Genomic DNA, 20,369 nt, shown 5'->3' with positions numbered 1-20,369 from the left:
CAAGTTGGCTGTTTTCTTTTGTTTTGTCTTTGAGTTCACTTGTTCTTTCCGTTGCCCTCTTCATTCTGCTATAAGTCACATTCATTCAGATTTTTATTTTGAGTACTATATTTTTCAGTTCTAAAGTGTTCATTTTCTTCTTATTTACATCTTCTGTTTCTTTCCTGAGAATTTGTATTTCTTTCTGAGATTTTCAATGTTTTTATTTGCTTCAAACATGTTCATAATTGCAAATTTAAGAATGCCAGCTGCTTTAACATTCTTTTTAGAAGCATTCTAGCACCTGTGCTATCTCAGTGCTAGCATCTGTTTATTGCCATCTGTCATTTTAGCATTGTCCTGCTTCACAGTATGATGAGTAATTTTTCATTGTATTCTGGACTTTTGGGATGTTATGAAAAGCTGGGTCTTATGTAAATCTTGTCTTTTAGCAGGTCTAGGATACTGCATCAGTGCATCAGAGGAACCCTCATTTTTATTACCAGGCGGAGATGAAAGTCCGGGTTCCTCACTCAACCTCCTTTGACAGCAAAGAAGGAGTGGCTTATTATCGCTGGGATTTGAGGCTCCACACTAGACTTCCACTGATACTATTCTTGCTGGGAGGAGGAGGGAGGTCTCATTATAGCTCCATGTGTTACCACTGCTGAAATAATAGGGTGCAGATTCATTATGCTGTGTGGTGGTAGGAATCCTGAATCTCCTCTATGCCTCCTTTGACACCCCCAGTGGGGAGAGGGAAGGCTGCTTTGTTAGTATTGGGTGAGGTAAAATTTAGATTTCCCACGTACTCCCCATTAACAAGGGAGAGGCTAATTACTGCCCAGCAGAGTTAAGAGTCATGGATCCCAATTTGCACTCATCCTTTTCTGGCATCTGCACAAAGGAGCTAGGGAGTTAGGCATGTTGACAAGAATCTCTGCTTCACCACACTTTATTCAGGCTCCTGAACCTTCTCCTAGGTCCGTATGTGCACTCCCTTGTAAAATATAGTTTTAGCAAAAATCAACATATGTTTTCAAATATGACAGAATTACTTGAAAAATATCATTATTTCTTAGTTTTTAAAACTATAGTATTCATTTGCATGTTTAGGTTATCTATTTTTTTAAAAAATCGTTAATCTCATTACTTTATAATCTCTAAAAAGTAATTCATCTCATTGTTTTAGAGTCTCGCCCTTGAGAATCCACAATTTTGTGACGGCCTTCTCAAGTATCTTTATTGTCTCAAGATACAAATATTTTGCCATGGGATAACTTATCCTTAAATCTTTATTATGAAACAGAGGTTGATACCTCACAACTGTATTCGTAGCCACTGTTACCGGGCGGTGGTACATTAGAGAAGCAAAGGTTGTTAGTTCTTGAGTCACAGTGACTAAGCTTTTATACTGACATTTGCCCCCCACTATTTGAGCAGATTCCCCAAACTTTCCATGCCTCGGTTTTCTCATCTGAAAAATTAGGATAAAAGCACTTCCAATAAATTATAATACTATTTACATAGATAATATGTGAAATACTTAGGCAAGTGATTGGCATCTAAAAAACACTCAGCAAAAAATTAGCTATTAAACATTAATTATTCATGATCTTATCACTTAAATACATCAGACAGTTTCTACATTACCCACCTCGGGTAAATATTTTTATCGAAATATTTAAAATTGTGCTTCTATCAAATGAAGACAGATTATCAGAGACTAGCGTATTATGGAATCTGTTTTTTTAAATATTTCTTTCTTTTTTTATTCTATAGTGTGTCCTAAAGCAAAAAATACAAATACAAATGTGAATAGATTACTAAGATTATTCGTTTTTAACATTATGTAACAAAATTGGTACATTTATTGGGTTCTTGTTAAGAGCCCAGAGTTCTCCTACATGTTTTTTATGGTACTATTATCTGCCATGTGCAAATTAGGAAGCTGGGGGCACAGAGAAGATTAAAAAATGGTAAAAAGCCAAACAGTTATTATGAAATGGAGTCAGATAAAGTGGAGTCAGATAATAATGCTGCCTCAGAGCTCACATTCTTGAGCACTATAACACATTTTCTTGAATGTATTTCTGATACAATCTTGAATCCTTTTTAGTAAGTTACAAATGCGGAAAGAAAAAAATGTATATATGTGTGTGAATTCTAATCATTACTGTATCACACTATAGTATATGATCTTTTTGCCGTGTTTTATTTTGGTTTTGAGATAGGGTTTTGCTCTGTCACCTAGGCTGAAGTGCAGTGGCATGATCATGGCTCACTACAGCCTTCATCTCTCAGGCTCAAGTTATCCTTCAACCTCAGTCTCCCGAGTGGCTGGGATTACAGGTGCATGCCACTGTTCCCAGCTAAATTTTATTCATTTATTTTTATTTTTTGGAGAAATAGTGTCTTACTATTGCCCAGCTGGTCTTGAACCCTTGGGCTCAAGCAATCCTCCTTCATTGGCTTACCAAAGTGCTGGGATTACAGGCGAGAGTCACCACACTTAGCCACGTATGACTTTTTATATTGGAATAAAACACAAAAGGTACGAGAAATCAACACAAATGAAGATCACTAAACACATTTAATATGTCAGTGCAAAAGAAACCTAGAAAACTTGTCAAAATTGAAACTCATTTTCACTCTCATTAATATGATCCCAAAAGTGATTAAAATGTTTAAATAACACTGAGAAAGATAGCCTATTTTTAAATTTTTATTTCCTGCTTTTTCATGATTATTTTCTTTTCAACTTGACATCACAATAGACACAGACAAAAGCTCTGCTATGAATGTTTTGAAAGGTGTTTCTTTTCACATTGCTAATCACGAGGGAAAATTGGCATTTCACATCGAGTAACTGACATCAGGGATGTGCCTATCTTGCAAATCTGAAGTTGTATGTCCAGAATATTTTAGGAGAAGAGGCCATTAGTGCCAATTTGGGGCTTAGAACAGAAGAATTAGCAATAATAATAATTGTTACAATTTTGATGAACAATTTTTTTAAAGTACATCCAGAATAGGTATATATGTAGGTTTATATACTGGTATTTAGATAGACATTGAGAGAGAGAATTTTTAATTATACCTAAAAATAATGTTCTTATTTAATTCTAACTTAGAAACCTAGAGAGACTTCAACAAATACTACCGCTTCATGACAAATAATAAAGTTTAGTATTTAAACATCCTTGAAAATGTAGTTTTATACCAATTTTCAAGGAAAATTTACACAACAACCATTTGGCATCTTTTCCATTTTCACTTATGTGTAACTAATTATTTTAGAGATAAATAATTCAGTATCCATGACAATTGTAAAGTAATTCATTAAACTGACACTGTACCATAATTGTGTTATTATCAGAAAAATCATCAGCTATTTCTTTATATCAGGTTATTGCATTTCTCACAGTTTTGGCATATTATATGTTGATGAACTATTCTCTCATAATCTGAAAAGTGTCTGTGACATTTTATGATTTAAATAAGTTTCATCATAACATTTTATGAACTTATATCAATCTATAACATCAGCAGTACAAAAGTGCATTTTGACTTGTGCTGATTTATTTAAAACGATTTAGTTAAATTGCCTCATTTAAAAGTCAAGATGTTTTTGTTTAGTTATAAGATTATTTGAATTGCTTTTTTTTTTTTTGAGAAAGTAGGGAAACTTACAGAGGTTACATTTTTTTCTGTTCTTACTTTATATTGTGTAGACAATATCTATTCTGTATGTTAGATGCAAGAGATTACACTGAGTTTTAAAAATCATCAAAATCTGAGGAAAAAATTACACACAGAGTTGTGAGAATTCAATTCATAATGGGATGACCATATGATTCTGCCATTAATACAGCAGTAATAGGAGGAAAAAAACCAAGAGGAATATTTAAAAGCTTGAAATATATGATTTTTAAAATGGTGATGCAGATTTTCAAGTGGCCTAATCCAACATCTTGGTTTTATAAATAGGGAACCTGGCATTGGGCATGGTTCACTATGGTCATTGGTTTCCTAGCAAATTCTCTTTTTGGAATTGTTTGGCTATTTGAGATGCTAATTCAATATGTCTTTTCTCTTTTACCTTGACAATGTCTATACTACACAACATGAAATTGTTGTATGTCACTGGATTTTGAAAGAACTAGGCCCAAACAAGACTACTTGGGAAAAAATAAAATAATAAAACATTTTCTATACCCTGCCATGTTTCTAGGCAAAAGTGGTAACAGGGACATGAGTTAGCAGTTTGACACAGAAGTCCAGGTGTGAGGTGATGCTTGCTTAGATTAGAGTGCTGGAGGTGGTGTGGAAAGAAGGAGATGAATTTGAAATGTGGTCTTGAGGTAGATTTGCTGACAAGATCAGATGTAAGGGACTTAGGGAAAGGAGCAATCAAAGATGGTCCTAGATTTCCAGCTGCTAGCATGAATAACTGGTACAATTTAGTGAGAAGGGTACCATTTATGGCAGTGGAGCAGTTTTGGAAAGGGATGGAGGTCAATTTTACTAATGATAATTTTAGAAGTATATGTAATGTAGTACTAAAATGGACAAGTCACTTCGGTAATTGGATAGATTAGCCTGAAGCACAGAGGAATGGTATTATCTAGAAGCACCTACTTGAAAGTGATCACTCTGAAGGTGTGATTCAAAGATATGGAGGTAAATATAATCACTCAGGGTGAAAATGTGGAGATTGCTCTCCAAATACCAAATATTAGTGAAGAGCCTAGTAATTCTATTTTAATAATTGCCATATTTATATATATATATATAGGTATTAATATTAAATGAGATCAATTTATACATTTATAAGAACTCTGAAATTAAGACTATTGGATAATACATTAATATTAAATATTTATTAATATTCAATTGATATCATAAGTCTAATTGTTGATATAGCTTCGTGGAGACTCAGGGCCCTAAATAAAGAGAGAAAATTCTTATAATTCACAGAGTATAATATATGTGAAAGGAAAATAAATCTTGGAAATCTTAGGGCTCCCAAATCACTAGGCTTAAGGGAAAAGTCAATATGGGACTATTTAGGGCAAACTTACCTCCCATTTTATTCTAAGTCATCCCTCTGCTCACTGAGATAAATGCATATCTCATTGCCTCCTTTGGAAAAGCTAATCAGAAACTCAAAAGAATGCAACCGTTTGTCTCTCACCGGCCTGTGACATGGAAGCTCCCCCCCACCCAGCGCTTAAGTTTTCCCACCTTTCTGGACAGAACCAATGTACATCTTATAATATCGATTGATGTCTCATGTCCCCTTAAAATGTATAAAACCAAACTGTACCCTGACCACTTTGGGCACATGTTGTCACGACCTCCTGAAATTATGTCACAAGTGTGCACTCTCAACCTTGGCAAAATAAACTTTCTAAAATAGTTGAGACCTCTCTCAGGTATTTGAGGTTCACCTTTTGGTAACTGCAATGGGGTTCTGAGTGGATATGCTCCTGACCTTTGACAAAGTTCCTTTCAGTGCTTGGTACCAGCATAAGCTAACTTTATGGCTCAAACAAATAGGAAAATTTGCTGAACTCTGGGAGCACACACTCCAGAGAATCCCTGATCTCCCAAAATTTGGTTGAGATCTAAAGTTTATTTTGCTACACAACTCCCCCTTTTTTGGAATTTTACTTACTTTCAATAAGACAGGCAAGATTTCATGCTTCCATAATGATGGAAGGCAGATAATTCCATTATGAAGTTACCATTCCATCATTTTCCGCAGCAAGAAAGACGCGTTTGGTTTTTTTTTTTTCCCCTGCTTCTAGGATGGTAGACTGTAGTCTTCAGCCTGAGACCTGTCCCTAGGTAACTTACTGAACTCCCTTGGGTAAAACTTATCAACCAGTTGGTCTTAATTTCTCATTACCATTAGAGCATTCAGTAATCATAAAAGTTATGTGATCATTTGTTTTGCTTAACTGTCTTTATGGTTGCTGTTGTTGTTTGTTTCTGTATTTGTTGTTGCTTCGGTCTTTTTCCCATTGGATTTGAACAACTTTATTTGACTTGGAAAGCTCCAAATTATGGGAAACAAGGCCTCTAAAGTGGCTAAATTCTCACAAACACACACGCGAAGGTGGTGTGGTTGGGGAGAAAAACGACCAGTGAAAGGAAAAATTTTTGATTTTTACTACTAAAGAGACTTTATCTACATAGCTTAGGTCTCTTTTTTTGCTAGCCAAGTCAAACTGAAAGAGCAATGGCAGTCGCTGCCATGCTGCAGTTGGAGAGCTAAAGTTCTGCCTGCTTTTTTTCTACCACAACAGTCTGGGTTTGGTTCTTAAATCAAGCCCATTCTGATTTGATACTTGCTACTTCTGAAATAGCAACAATTTGTCCTAGCTGAAATATGGTAATGAGATTTAAGAAGAATTGTTTTTTTTAAAAGGAGCTCAAATGGTTAAAAGTCAGCTTAATTAAAAGCTAATGTGTGTATGTGTATGTGTTTGTATGTAAAAGACCTTCATGTTTTTGTATTTTTTTTTCTCTACTAGGACCTTGTCTTTTTTTTTTTTCTTTGAGCAAAAGTATTTTTTCCTCAGTTGACTGAATTCTGTTTTCTTTGTTTACTTCTGTCTCTTCTTTCTCTTGCACCCTCTGCTGCATGAGGGACCTAAAATAGCTTATAACTGCCTGGCGTTCCTTAAAGAAAATGGAGAAGGCACGAGTTCCCTTTTGAGCAGAAACTCTGTTTTTCCTTATAGAATCCCAAAAATGTAAACAGACAAGTTTGTCTCAGCTCTTAAGCTGCTTGCTTTTGCATTGTGTCACCTGATTTTTGACTAAAATAGCTAATGCCACAGAGGCTACTCTTGGGTTTTTAAGGAAGAGTGTAGACTAGACACGTAACAATCTCTTTGTCTAAAAAAAAAATTGTTTTAAGTGCACTGTAAAAGCATCACATGGTCTATTCTCATACTTCTCCCTTTTTCAAGACCCAGGATTCAGTGTGGGCTTTTCCCATAGTTCAGAGGTCCAGTTAAAAGATAGATAGTCCCTATCTAAGTAAATTGGTTTCCTTATACAATCCTATGACTGATTTCTATAATATTATGTGATTTGGCATCCATCTTTAATCTCCCTCTAGCACCAACAGAGTTTCTCTACACCTTAAGATGTAAATTTTGCTATTTACATTTCACCTAAGTTTTCTTTAACATGCAAATTTAAGGATATTTAGCTGACAACTGCATAGGTTTGTGAAACACATTATCAAGAATCTGAAAATCTAAGATAGGAAAATAAGTCTTTATGAACTATAAGTTGTACTTCTATTGGCATGCCTAATACAGCTGTGTATTTATGTGTTGTGTATACAATGTTTCACTACTGAAAATCTATAAAAGTGCTCTAAAAAATTGGCTTAAGAAAATAAGTGCTTGAGTCTAATACTTTATGAGGCAAAAAGAAAAGACTAGTCAAATTATGTTTCAAGTTTATGTAAGAAATAAAATCTCTAAAAATAAACTAGCTTTAAATATATCGGTAAATTATAATAGTTTAGAAATGTCTTCAGAATTGCCAGCATACATTTTTGTTAGCATTTATTAATAAAAAAAATTTATACTTATCCCTGCCAAATACTATGAGGTATCAAAATGGCATAGTGGTTACAAAACTATAAACCCAGCCCAAGACACAATGATCTCTGCTTGTGTAATCTTTACTAAATAAGATATTGATATTGGTTTAACAAAAATAGCTACATCTTTAATTCAGTAAGATCGCCATAACTTCTAATCTTGCAGCTTTTGGCAGTCTAGTCCACAGGCAGTAAGGTTTGTTTTGTGAAGGGGCTGTTAGCATCTTTGTTTCAAAGCTAAACTATAAACTATTTTTCTCCCAAAGTTAGTTCAGTCTACACCAGGAGTGAACAAGGACAGAATGGAGGTTAGAAGCAAAAGGGGTCAGTTAGGTCATATCTTTTTCATTGTCTCAGAATTTAGCAATGGTGAGATTCAGAATTTTAAATGATGACTATCACAGTTTTCACATATAATCTAGGTAAGTGATTAAAATAAAATAATTAGGTAAATGTAATGGGATAATACTTGTAGACAAATTTGTCATAATTTAGAATCTAAAGTTGTATTAAATTAAATAGCAGATATTTCATTTTTGGGTATTTTCCAATAAAATATATTGTAGGAAAATATTCTTTCTAAAAAAAATATTCTTTTTAAAAAGGTGAACAACTTTTTTTTTTTAATTCAAAGCTTATTCAAAGGTTGTGTATAAAACAAAGGAAAGAAACCAGGAAATAGGAGAGATGTAAAGAAAGAAATAGAAATAAAGAGGGTGTTTTTTTTTTTCAGTAAGAAAGCTTAATGAGATATAATTTTATATAGGCAAAAAAAATCTTGTATGGTAAATTTAGTCCTAGAATAAAATGACTGGTTGTTTAAGAAAGAGGAATGTTCAGGACAAACCAAAAAGTCCAAGTCCAAGCCTATCATGAATGGTCTGTGTAAGTCATTATAAAGGCTATTAAAAACAAACAAAAAAACATTTTTATTTGATCATGTTGTCTACAATTAATGGGAAATTATCATGGTCTTTCTAGAGATGACATTTGATGTAAAGAAAAAAAACACTTATACACTAAAAAAAATGATTAGAACAATAGAACTTTCTTAAGGGATTAATTTACTCTTAATAAATTATAAGAGATTTTAATTTTTTAACCGAAATTTCACCTTTTATTTGCATCTTGCAGTTTTCGGTTTACTCTTCCCTTTTAAAGAGCACAAAATAGTAACGCTCTCCATTAACTCATTTTCGCTCATATAAGTTTTTTTTTTCCCCTCAAGTTCTGTTTGTTGTGACCTGATGCTAACAATGTTTCCTTAAAGGTCTAAAGGAAATTATTTTCCAACATAATATTCTGTGCACTGCAGAGGTATTTTCTTTTGTCTTTTGGTAACTGGCCTAACAGTTTTTTTAAGTTTTATCAAAATAATTCCTATCCCATTATCATTAAGTTTAGGTTTCCTTGGAAAATAATTTTAAAAATTTAATTAAAGTTATTACATGTGTGTATCTTTCTGTATGTGCTTTTAAAGTCGTTGTGACATTAAGTTACAGGGCTTGGACTCCTAGGTCTCAAAAGTACACTAAGTCCTGCTAAATCTTAAACACTGATAGGAATTAAAGCCTCATCTTCAGGCCCTGTAGAAGAGATCAATAAAAATAAACTGTATTCCTGAGACACAAGGCCAGAAATTAAAGCTATTCAACTCCTTAAGGCCCAGAAACTATCACGGAAGAGCTGTGGGCATGTGAGAGGCAAGGACTGATTTTGAGAAATAAAATAAGTTCAGTCTCTCTGTAAATTAACCATTAATATCAACGGCACACTGATGCAAAACCAGCAAATGAGACCCTGTGTCAGGTTAACAAGATTTTCTTGAAGCATTAACTGACTCCCTAATAAAGGTTATGAAGGTTATAAAAGGCTTATGGAAGTTATATCTTATGGTCAAGATTACAATTTTATAGATTGTTTATAAAATTTTGGAAAACAAATTTAATTGGCTTTATGCTGTTTTTATTATGGCTTATTGTTTGGAAAATTAAGTATCCTTTCTCAAATAATGAAAGTTTTCACCTTTTTTTGAAATCCTTGGGTTATCACTTTGGTTAAATGAATAACTTATTTTACAATAACCTGTGATCCTACCTTGTGATATCAAGTGTTTTAAACTTTCGATATTTGACAAACTTCCCAAAATCAAATTATAAACTATGTTTTTTTGTGACCTAATTAGTCCTTTAAGATATTAGGTTCCCTAAAGTCCAAAAATGACATATTTGGCTTATTTCCTATAAAAATTATACATGAAGCATTGTCAAATATGAAATGGCATTTGGTTTTCTTTGGGCTATATTTGTATAAATATGTTATTGATATGTGTTGCAAAATTATGGGAAACTACTAAAGTTCTGATATGGTTTAGTGTCCACTATCAGAAATAATTATAATTGTTTATATTAAATTATTGCATGCTACAGAGGTAACAAGTTTCCTTCTCAATTGTGTCTTTGGCTATGGCTGCCCTGAAACTTTTATCATTCATGGATGATTGTTGTCTTGTTTTGGTCCTCCTTAGAAGGTGGTTTTATAATCAGCTATAAAACTCTAATAGGTGCACATAACTCAGATTGCTGCTATGTAATTATAGAGCAAGGTTATTATGGGTGGTGCTGTATTCACCCCAGAGAATGAAATCCAGAGAAGTCCTTCTCCTGCTTACCAGGCCCTCTCAGAACTCAACCCTGTTCTGGAGCAGGCACCACTGCCATCACTGTGCCCTAGGCACATTCCTTCTGAGAAGAAGCTATTGTTTTCAGAGGCCAGCAATAATGAGTAAAGAAAACTGGACAATGATTTCCATTACAATATTATTTTAATCCAGGCACCCAAAATAAAGATTTTTCTTATGCTTTTTAAGTGCCAGGTGTTGAAGAATCCTTAATCTAGTTGATTCATGAAAGTTGATTACAGAATTTGAAAATTATTGAAATGTGTCCATGAAAGTCACACTAAAATAGTGCAGGATCTTTCAGTAACTCTGCTCAAGACTCTATCAATCTGAGATGCCCAAAGATGACACAAATCCTTTTTTGGAGTAAATCCTCATAATACAATAATTTTACTCTCAACTTTTAAACTTGGGTGGATTATATAAGGCATAAAACTAGAAATAAACAGCATTTGTGATATCTCACACATGACAAAAATTGTCTTGTCTTTTCATTTAATATCAAAGTAAAATGTGTTACAGAGGCTTTGAAATGATTCTTCTAGAGACAATTTTTAGAATTTGCTTATCTTCTAAGTAAACATGTTGATTTAAACTAATCAGACATTCAGGAGAGTGGTTAGTTCCATTTAGGTTAACACTTCAAATTCATGATAGAATAAACCACATATTATTAAAATCATAGTAATGTAGGTTTAAAACAATATCCCTTACAATAATCAATGACTGAGAAAATAACTCGACTATTCTGAATGAAAACAAATGTCAACCACAGCAATAAAGGAATGAGGTAAATAATCATTTAAATGAAATCTATGACCTGGCTTTTGCAGCAGATTAAACTTGTCACAACTCTAAATTAATGCTAATTTATTATTTTGAAAAACAAAGCTGCATTATAGAAGCCAATAATAAGCTTTTCTAATACTCTGAGCATCAATCTCAAGAAATAAAATTCCAAGTGACAAGACTCAACGCATGCATTTAAGTGAATTGGTGTCCATGCTCCATGAACTTTGTAAATGAGAACAATCAATTGAGCAAAGCAGTAGGATCAATGCACTCTGAGAATTAAAAAGGAGTTGGTCATATTAGTTAAGAGTTTTCTATGATTTATATATTAAATGAGTCTTCACCTGTTATAACTTTAATGTCAATAGTAATCTACTAACCAATATCTTTTTATAGAAAACATTTTATTTAAAATGTCACTCATTTATGGCCATTGAATGTTGATTTGCCCAAGACAGAAGTCAAGTGCTGTACAAATTCACTTTCTTTTTCAGCCTTCACCTCTTTTACCACTGCTACATGCCCTGTACCTAGAAACAAACACACTCCCGTGTTCTCATTGTTCCTGCAAACACCCTGCACTCTCTTACACCCACTGCTTCATTTAAGTTCTTCTCTCTCTGAATTCCCTACTCCCTTATCTGTCTTTTAAGCTTTTAAGTCCTATCATTTCCCTCATTTCCTGAGGAAATTTCTGAAATCACTGTCAGATTTACACTCCTATGCTATGCTTGTGTTAGAGTTATGTAACAGGGCAGTAATTAGAGGCAAGGTGCCTACCCTGCATCAATTTAAGTATAATTCTGATAACTCCAAAGTCTGACCAGTGAAAGGATGGCCTTCCCAAGGATTTGGTGGCTTGTGAATAGAAATTATTTTCTTCCTACTCACTTCATTGGGATGAAAAGCAGGAAATCTTTTGCCTTCCAAGATAATAATGAATAATATTCTACTGAAAGGGATGACTAGCATTTCCATTTCCATCTGTGAGGTATTGCTCTTCACAAAAGGGCATTAGCTGTGAGGGTCTGCCTGCAGACCCTGACCCAAACGACGGATCAATAAAACGTGCACTGACATACGGATACTCTGTTTTGCCAGTCCAACTGAGTGTCTGACCGCCTGCACACCAAGAGAAGTTTGTCACTGTGGCCGGCCCTGAGCAGCTCGCACTCCAGGCGTTTACTTGGTAAAGAATTAACAACAGAAGCTTGAGTAAACACACTTGTGGATAATTAACATGGTTACGAGGGTATTTCTATGAATGATTAAAGCTCAGCTCCCACAGTTTAAAGTAAAAACCTTTAGGGAGCCATATGCTTGGTCGACCTCCCCGCAAGAGGGCAATCTGGCCCAAGGATTGGTTAAAGGAGGTAGGATAAACAGATTTAACCAGGCTCTATTGTCCCTAGTATTTCCCTTATGACCTAATGCTCTAGGGTAAGAACTGGCTGCCTTCAGCGTGTTCAATTATTACAAGCTATGTAACCTTTTGACCTTCCAAAAAGGTTTGTGACTATTCCTTATAACTTTCCCTAATATTTCTCTTTAAAATTTCTGCCACCATCCTGAATGAATCCCAACACGTCTCCATCTGGGAATATGGTTAGATGGTGGCTCATTAATAGCTTGCTTCTAAGTAATCAAGGCAGAAAAGAGAATCGTGAAGGCTGGGTTCTCGAGTGATGACCAAGAAGTAGAAGGGTAGGACATTTCAACCTTCAACCACCAGTTCCTGAGGTCTGGAAGACAGATTCTATGCCTAGCTGAATGCCCAAGAATTAAGATCTAAAATTTGATTTAGCCTTGTTGCAGTCTGAAGGGTAAAGAAATCATGTATACCAATGAAATGTAAGGTGATCTAAGCAGGGGATCGGGAAAAAAAGTGATCAAATTTCAGAAAAACACACCAATGCTCAGGAAAGCTGTTGGTGGTAGACTCTCATCAGCACTCATTTTTAATATTCAATTGTTTATTTAAAAACAAGCTAGAGGTAAAGCTGCATTTCTGGGAAACATGGTGCATTCTTTAAATTTTCATTTGAGAAGTCCTTTATTATCTCCGATCTACATTGGAGGAAGTGAATAAAGTTTTACTGAACCCACAGGTACTCTGAGTAACTAGTTCTGCATTTTCAGTTCATGAGGCAAAGAGCAGAGCTTCTAAAGCCAGAAGCACACACAAAAAATTGCCATCTGATGTCTGATTAGTTCTCCAAATGTATAGGCCTCTAAGCTTCATAAAAACATCTCTATCTCATAGGCCCAGTCATTGAGTGCCCCATGATGGCAGTTACGTAACTCAAAATTTCTGTCAAGTTGATTCTCACCTTCAGAATATATCTTATCCTATTTCATCACTAGTGGCATGGATAGAGTGGGCAACAAAGAAGTCACTCTTTGAATTAGTTTTCTGTTGCTGCTGTGACACACTACCACAGACTTGGTGGTCTAAAACACCTGAAATGTATTACCTTATGGTTCCGTAGAACTGAAGTCCAGTATGGTTCTCACTGGGCTAAAACCCAGGTTTCAGCATGGCTGATTTTTTGTTTTTTGTCTTTTTTTCTGGATGTCTTAGGGGAGGCTCTACTCCCTGTTCCTTTAGGTTGAGGGCAGAATTTGGTTTCTTATAGGACTGACTAAAGATTTCTACAGTCTCCAAAGATTAGACATGAACATCTCTGGGAGTTAATTGTGCTAGCTACCAAACTCCCGTTGAACAAAATCCAAAGGGAGGAAACTTATAGTGATATTTAATATTTTGTCATGATATTATTAACATAACAATTAAAATACATTAGAGAACAACCTATGAAAGCAAGAGTCAAATTAACTTGTTCATTACATGTTCTAACCGGAGGTTAGAAAATAAACCACACAGCTGGACAAAGAGGTACACTTCTGTGCCCACTTCACCGACATTCTTTACGGTATGCTTCTTTCCTTTCTTTTTCCTTGTACCACTTTCATCTTTTTGTATTTCCCAACTAATCTTTTCATTTCAAATAATCTGAAGCTACTGGGGCCAAGGAAAATTTTCAAGAATTATAATACTATCAAAATGTTCCTGAGGTACTAAGCAAATGAACTCTGTGTGGACACCATCCTCTCTGGGAATTCACTGAAGTGTGTGAAATCAATGACTGTGAGGCTCACAGAGGCACAGGCAGTGTAGATGCCACCTGTGCATTGTGATGGGAGAAAAAACAGACTTTATAATATGGTGCAAAACTTTCCAGGTAAAAAAAGATCATCTATTTCTGGAAGTTATTAAGATATTGTTGATAAAATCAGATGAAAGATCCAGACAATAGTCAGTATATAAAAAATAATAATCATAAGTTCTCACAAGGATTGAAGTAGAAAGCAGGGTGTGGAGTGGGTCTGAGAAGAGAAACAGTGGAAGAATAAAAGTTTATAAGGCTGCCCTTATTTCAAGATTTGGTAATACTGTTTGGGTTTTATTGAAATTATTCAATGCTAAATTTTTAATTTTTTTCAAGTGATGATTTTAAGAATTTTGGATTTAGCACGGAGTTGAGATATGTACAGTGTACTTACATGTATATATTCTTATTCAAAGTAATAAGTTCATAAAGCACACTATTCAAAGTAATGTTATAAGTTCATAAAGTACACAAACAAGGATTTAAACTATTCTAATAAGTTCCATATTCTGTAATAAAAGTCATTTTGTTCCATTAATTAACACCTTCTAAGTACAGATTACTTAACATATCTAAAAATGAGGGTTTTTGGAGAGAAAACAGGTGACTTGTTTTGATAGCTGATCATTGCAATATCTAGTTATTGTTGTTGTTTTTTTAACTACTATGTGGTCCTCCGGTTTTCTTAGAAGTAAAATTATGGGCCGCAATATCTGGACTGCCTGTCTCATAAATTGATTATGTAATAAAATGTAAAGATTCAAAGGTCCAAATACATACAACAAAAATTTAAAAAAAATATGTATAATAAATATTACTATCCATAATCATTCTATAGTTGAAAAAACAATCTTATAATCATGAATTTTTATCAACAAATCCCAGTAAAATCTGGTTTATTCTCCCTTAAAAATTTATCCAGACTTGAACTACAGATACACCTGTACTTATGATGGATTATGTCCTAATAAACCCACCATAAACTGAAAATAACATAAACCAAAAACTGCACTTTATTCACCAAAGCTACTGAACATTATAGCTTACTTAGCCCTGCCAACCTTAAAGGTGCTTAGAACACTTACATTATCTTACAATTGGGCAAAATCATCTAACACCAAGCCCATTTTTATAATAAAGTGCTGAATATCCCATGTAATTTACTGAATACTGTATTGAAATGATAAACAGAATGGATATTCAGAGTATCATTTCTACTGAATGCATCACTTTCACATCATTGTAAAGTTGGAAAATCATAAGTAAACTAACATAAGTCAGGGATTATTTGTATTTCTCATCATCTCCACAATCACTGTATTGGTCAAGTAACAACTTTCTCATTCCTAGGTGATTGGAAGACACTCCAGGTTAGATAATCTTCTGCCCATATCCACTTCCAAATATTTATTACATAGGAGACAGAATGTAAATGTTAAAACATAAACTAGATTATGCCACTCCTTCTAACGGTTTCCCATCATACTCAGAGGAAAAATCAAAGTCCTTATCATTGCCACAATGTGACTACGCCACGACTACCTCTCTGACTTTGCCTTTTATCGATCTTCCTTTTTATTCATTAGATGATTTTGTCTTCCTTGATGTTCCCTGAACACAGCAGGAATATTCCCAACTTAGGGCCTTTGCAACTGCTGTTCCCTTGGGGTGGTTTTTAAAATTGTCTACATGGCTGATTATCTCACTTTATTCAGATCACTACACAGGCTCACCTTCTTAGTAAGCCTTCCCTGACTTAAATTACAACACCTCCACCTCTAGTTTCTATCCCCCTTGCTCTGCTATAGTTTTCTTCCTAGTATTTATCATCTTCCTCTATCACCAAGACAAATATATGGGACTGACTGACATACAAACTGATAAAACTATATATAAGTGTGTGTGTGGGTGTATGGGTGTGTGTGTGTGAGAGAGAGAGAGAGAGAGGGACTTCATGATGTTTTATCTTTCAAGGTTGTAATGTTGTTCCACTTTTCCTGATTTAATCTATTTAAGGATGTAAGGATTGAGATAAATATGGAAGATAGTAGTTCAGGGTTATTTAGCCAGGGATTATGATCATCCTGGGCTTCACTGGCTTGGAAATAGCCCATGGAGTTCATTAGTATTCCCATTGTTTGCTCCATTATTCATCAGTGCCAGCCTTTTTCATATAACATTTTAGATTTATTGTTATCATGCACCAGATTTGTAAAGCAATAGTAATATAAAAATAATAATTCACTTTTAACCCTGTAATGGGGATGTAATTAGAAGTCATGATTCTTGGCTAGAGACTTAATTCAATCTATAAATTTGTTTACTAAATAAATCTGGAATAAATTGATTAGTTAGTACTCTTATTTTAAAATAACACATTGATTTGCACAGAAAATAGACCTCACTATTTTTATTTTTCCCTGACCAGCACGAAATTACAAGTTCCTATTGGAAAAAGGTGACTATTTGAAAAGAAATTTGAATGGTCCACAACATCGCCATTATGCAAAATTCTCAATCTTTTGATATGCTTATCCATCACTGCCAAGCTCTGGAATAATGTGATTACAGTAATAGAAGGAAATGGTTATGCTCTTGAAGCAGTAGGTGGCTTTGCCTAGTGCAGATGAATTACTGCCAAGGAATACATTGGTTATGCACAAAGCAACTGTATTTTGCTTCCTCTGATTTAGTTAAACTACACTATGAATCAGTGGTGCTCAAAATTGGTTGAAAGTTCCATCAAATACAGCAGCAATACCAATATAGATTGAACTCAGCTTGAAATTTGCAAACTGAAGTTAAAAAGCTGCTTTTCAAGATAGGATTATTTTAATAATCTTTTTTTTTTCCTGGCAAAAATCTATAAAATATGGTTTAAATTTGCCAATGTTTTCCTTAATTCCGTAAGAGTCAATTGTCTGCCACTTCATTATTACTATCTAAATTGAGCAATATTTATTAATTATATAAAAATATATAACAAATGTTTCACAGGCATTAGGCAGTCTTCTACTCACAGGGGACACGACCGTAAAAAAGGCAAAGTCTTTGCTCCTGAGAGGCTTAAATTTTATCAGGAAAAAGAGACAACACACAAACTATTAGTAAAAAAGAAAAAGAAAAAGAAAGAAAGAAAAGAAAGAAAGAAAGAAAGAAAGAAAGAAAGAAAGAAAGAAAGAAAGAAAGAAAGAAAGAAAAAAAGAAAGAAAGAAAGAAAGAAAGAAAGAAAAGGATAGAAAAAGGTATAATTTCAGATGAAATGAACAACTATGAAAAACAAACCAAAACAGATTAAGAGTTAAGCGTGACAGGGGTAGAGGAAAACTCTCTGAGCAATTGACATTTGTGCAGAGACCTAACCAAATGAGTGGCAAAAGCAGACAGGAAGGAGAACACAGCTGTGCAGCAAGTACAAAATCATGCTGTGGAGTGAGCTCGGCTTGGTTAAGAAATAACAAGGATGAGATGATGTAGCATAGTGTGTGGGGACAGAGAATCGAAATGAGATTGATAGGAATGAACTAGGACTAATATTTTTAGAGACCTGTCATCCATCATAGTCTACTAAAGGGTTTTCAATAAGTGAGTGGCAAGAACTACTTGACATTTCAAAGAGTGGGGCAGGAATGATAGCAATTAGTAGATCTTTCTATCAATTTAGAAAAGAGATAGTAGCTGTGAGCATTAAGTAGGCACAACTGGAGGTGGTGAGAAATGTTTGAAATTGGATTTTTAAAAATGTGACTCCAACAGATTTGGCCAATATGGAAGAGAGGAGTCAGTGATGACACTGGATTGACGCTTTGATATTTGGGTGAATAATAACTTTTAAGGTAATGAGGGAGCCTAAAAGTGGAGCAGGTTTCAGATGGGGGTAGGCATCATAATGCGATGCATAGTGGCTTTGTGAGGATAGAGAAATACAGATAGTGATGTATGTGAGAGTTTTAGAAAAGGCACAAAGTAAGTCCCAATGTGTTTCAACACTTTGGCCTCACAACACTTTGGGAGGCCAAGACAGGAAGATCACTTGAAGCCAGGAGTTTGAGACACCCTGGGCCACAAAATGAAACCCACCTCTAAAAAAAAATTAAAAGAATTAGCCAGGCATGGTCATGCATGCCTGTTGTCTCAGCTATTCAGGAGGCTACGGTGGGAGGACTGCTTTAGGCCAGGAGGTTGAGGCTACAGTGAGCTATGATTCCACTACTGCACTCCAGTCTGGTTGACAAAGTGATATCTTGTTTCCTCCACCCACAAAAAAGTAGAAAAATCAAATCAATGAACTAAACAACCAAATTAAGAAACCATTATGCTTGTTAATTTACAGAAACACCTGGTGATAGATTTTTTTTTGGCCAAAAATGAGTGTAGGAAATGGTATCTCAATGTTTTAAGTTTCATTCCCCTGATTACAGTTACTTTTGTGCATCATTAGTTTGTTAATTGGCTATGTGTATGCCTTCTAAGTGTTTTGGCTGTTTTTGTAGGGGACTCTCTTTTTTCTTATAGAGTTCTAAAAGCTCATTATATACTCTAGATTCTACTCTTTTGTCAGTGATGCATTTTTTTTCCAAATATCTGATTCCCCTATCTATGGATTGTCTTTTTCATTGATTCATGTTTGTCTTATGGTATAGAGACTTTTTAACGTGCTTTATTTAGAATAACTATTTCTCCTCTTTTATAATGACATGTTTAGAAAACCTCATCTAAGGTTTTTTTTTTTTTTTTTTTTGAAATAAGGTGTCAGTCTGTCACCGAAGCTAGAGTGCAGTAGCATGATTATGGCTTACTACAGCCTCCACCTCTCATGCTCAAACAATCCTGCTTTAGTCCCACGTAGTTGGGACTAAAGGTGCACACCACCCCATCTGGCTAACTTTTTATTTTATTTTGTAGAGATGGGATCTCAGTATGTTACCCAGGCTGGGATCAAACTTCTGGACTCAAGCAATAGGCCTCCCAAATTGCTGGGATTACAGGTGTGAGCCACCATGCCTGGCTTTATCCTGTTTTTATAATGAATTGTTTTCCCCATGTTTTCTTCTAAGTATGTATCATTTTGTTTTATATATTTAGTTAATGTACATATCCCCAATTTTTTGGTTCATGGTTAGAGGTAAATTTCAAATTTTTATTGTTAATCCATCTTGCCATTATTTATCTATAAAGTCATTTGTAATATACTAATCTTCCCAACATGTTTGACAAATCATAGGCTTACTATTTTGTTTCCAAGATCAATAACCTCCTGCTTAAGATAGTATCTCCTTGTATCATCTTAATGTCTTATAGATGCTCACTTTTTCCCTCTTCTCCAAAGCCCTTACTATTATAAGTTGGTCTTTTATTTTCACAAGAATATTAAAGTTGGCTCATCAAATCTGTATAAAACTAGTTTGGATTTTGAACAAAGTGGCATTTCATTATAAATTAAATGAAAAGAACTGATATCTTTAAGGCATTTAATATTTTTCCAAACAATAGTATATGTCTACATTTACTTAAGTCTGATTTACTGACTTTCAGTAATGTCACAATTTCTCTGTGTATGTCTTACCATGCCTTGTCAAATTGATTTCTAGTTATACACCCCAAATATAACCTGTTTATCTTGAGTACCATCTAATTGTTATTGGTATTTAGAACTTTTTAAAAATATTAATCATCTTTAAAAAATTATTACTGGACTTTTATTAATTAAACATGTTTTTCAGTAAATACTATTGGCTTATTGTTGCTATCACTGTTGTTGCTGTTGTTTTGTTTTGTTTATTTTTTTTTAGTTCCAGGGTACATGTGCAAGATGCACAGGTTTGTTACATAGGTAAACCTGTGGCATGGTGGTTTGCTGCACCTATCATCCCATCACGTAGGTATTAAACCCAACATGCATTAACTGGTTTTCCTGATGTTCTCCCTCCCTTAACATCCCCCAACAGACCCCAGTGTGTGTTGTTTCCCTCCCTTTGTCCATGTGTTCTCAGTGTTCAACTCTCACCTATAAGTGAGAACATGTGGTATTGGGTTTTCTGTTTCTGTTTTAGTTTGCTAAGGATAAAGGCTTCCAGCTCCATGTATGTCCTTGCAAAGGAAATGAACTTGTTCCTTT

The sequence above is a fragment of the Theropithecus gelada genome, chromosome 5 (genome assembly GCF_003255815.1).
Source record: "Theropithecus gelada isolate Dixy chromosome 5, Tgel_1.0, whole genome shotgun sequence".
Classification (NCBI taxonomy): domain Eukaryota; kingdom Metazoa; phylum Chordata; class Mammalia; order Primates; family Cercopithecidae; genus Theropithecus; species Theropithecus gelada.
This window is presented reverse-complemented; position numbering follows the sequence as displayed.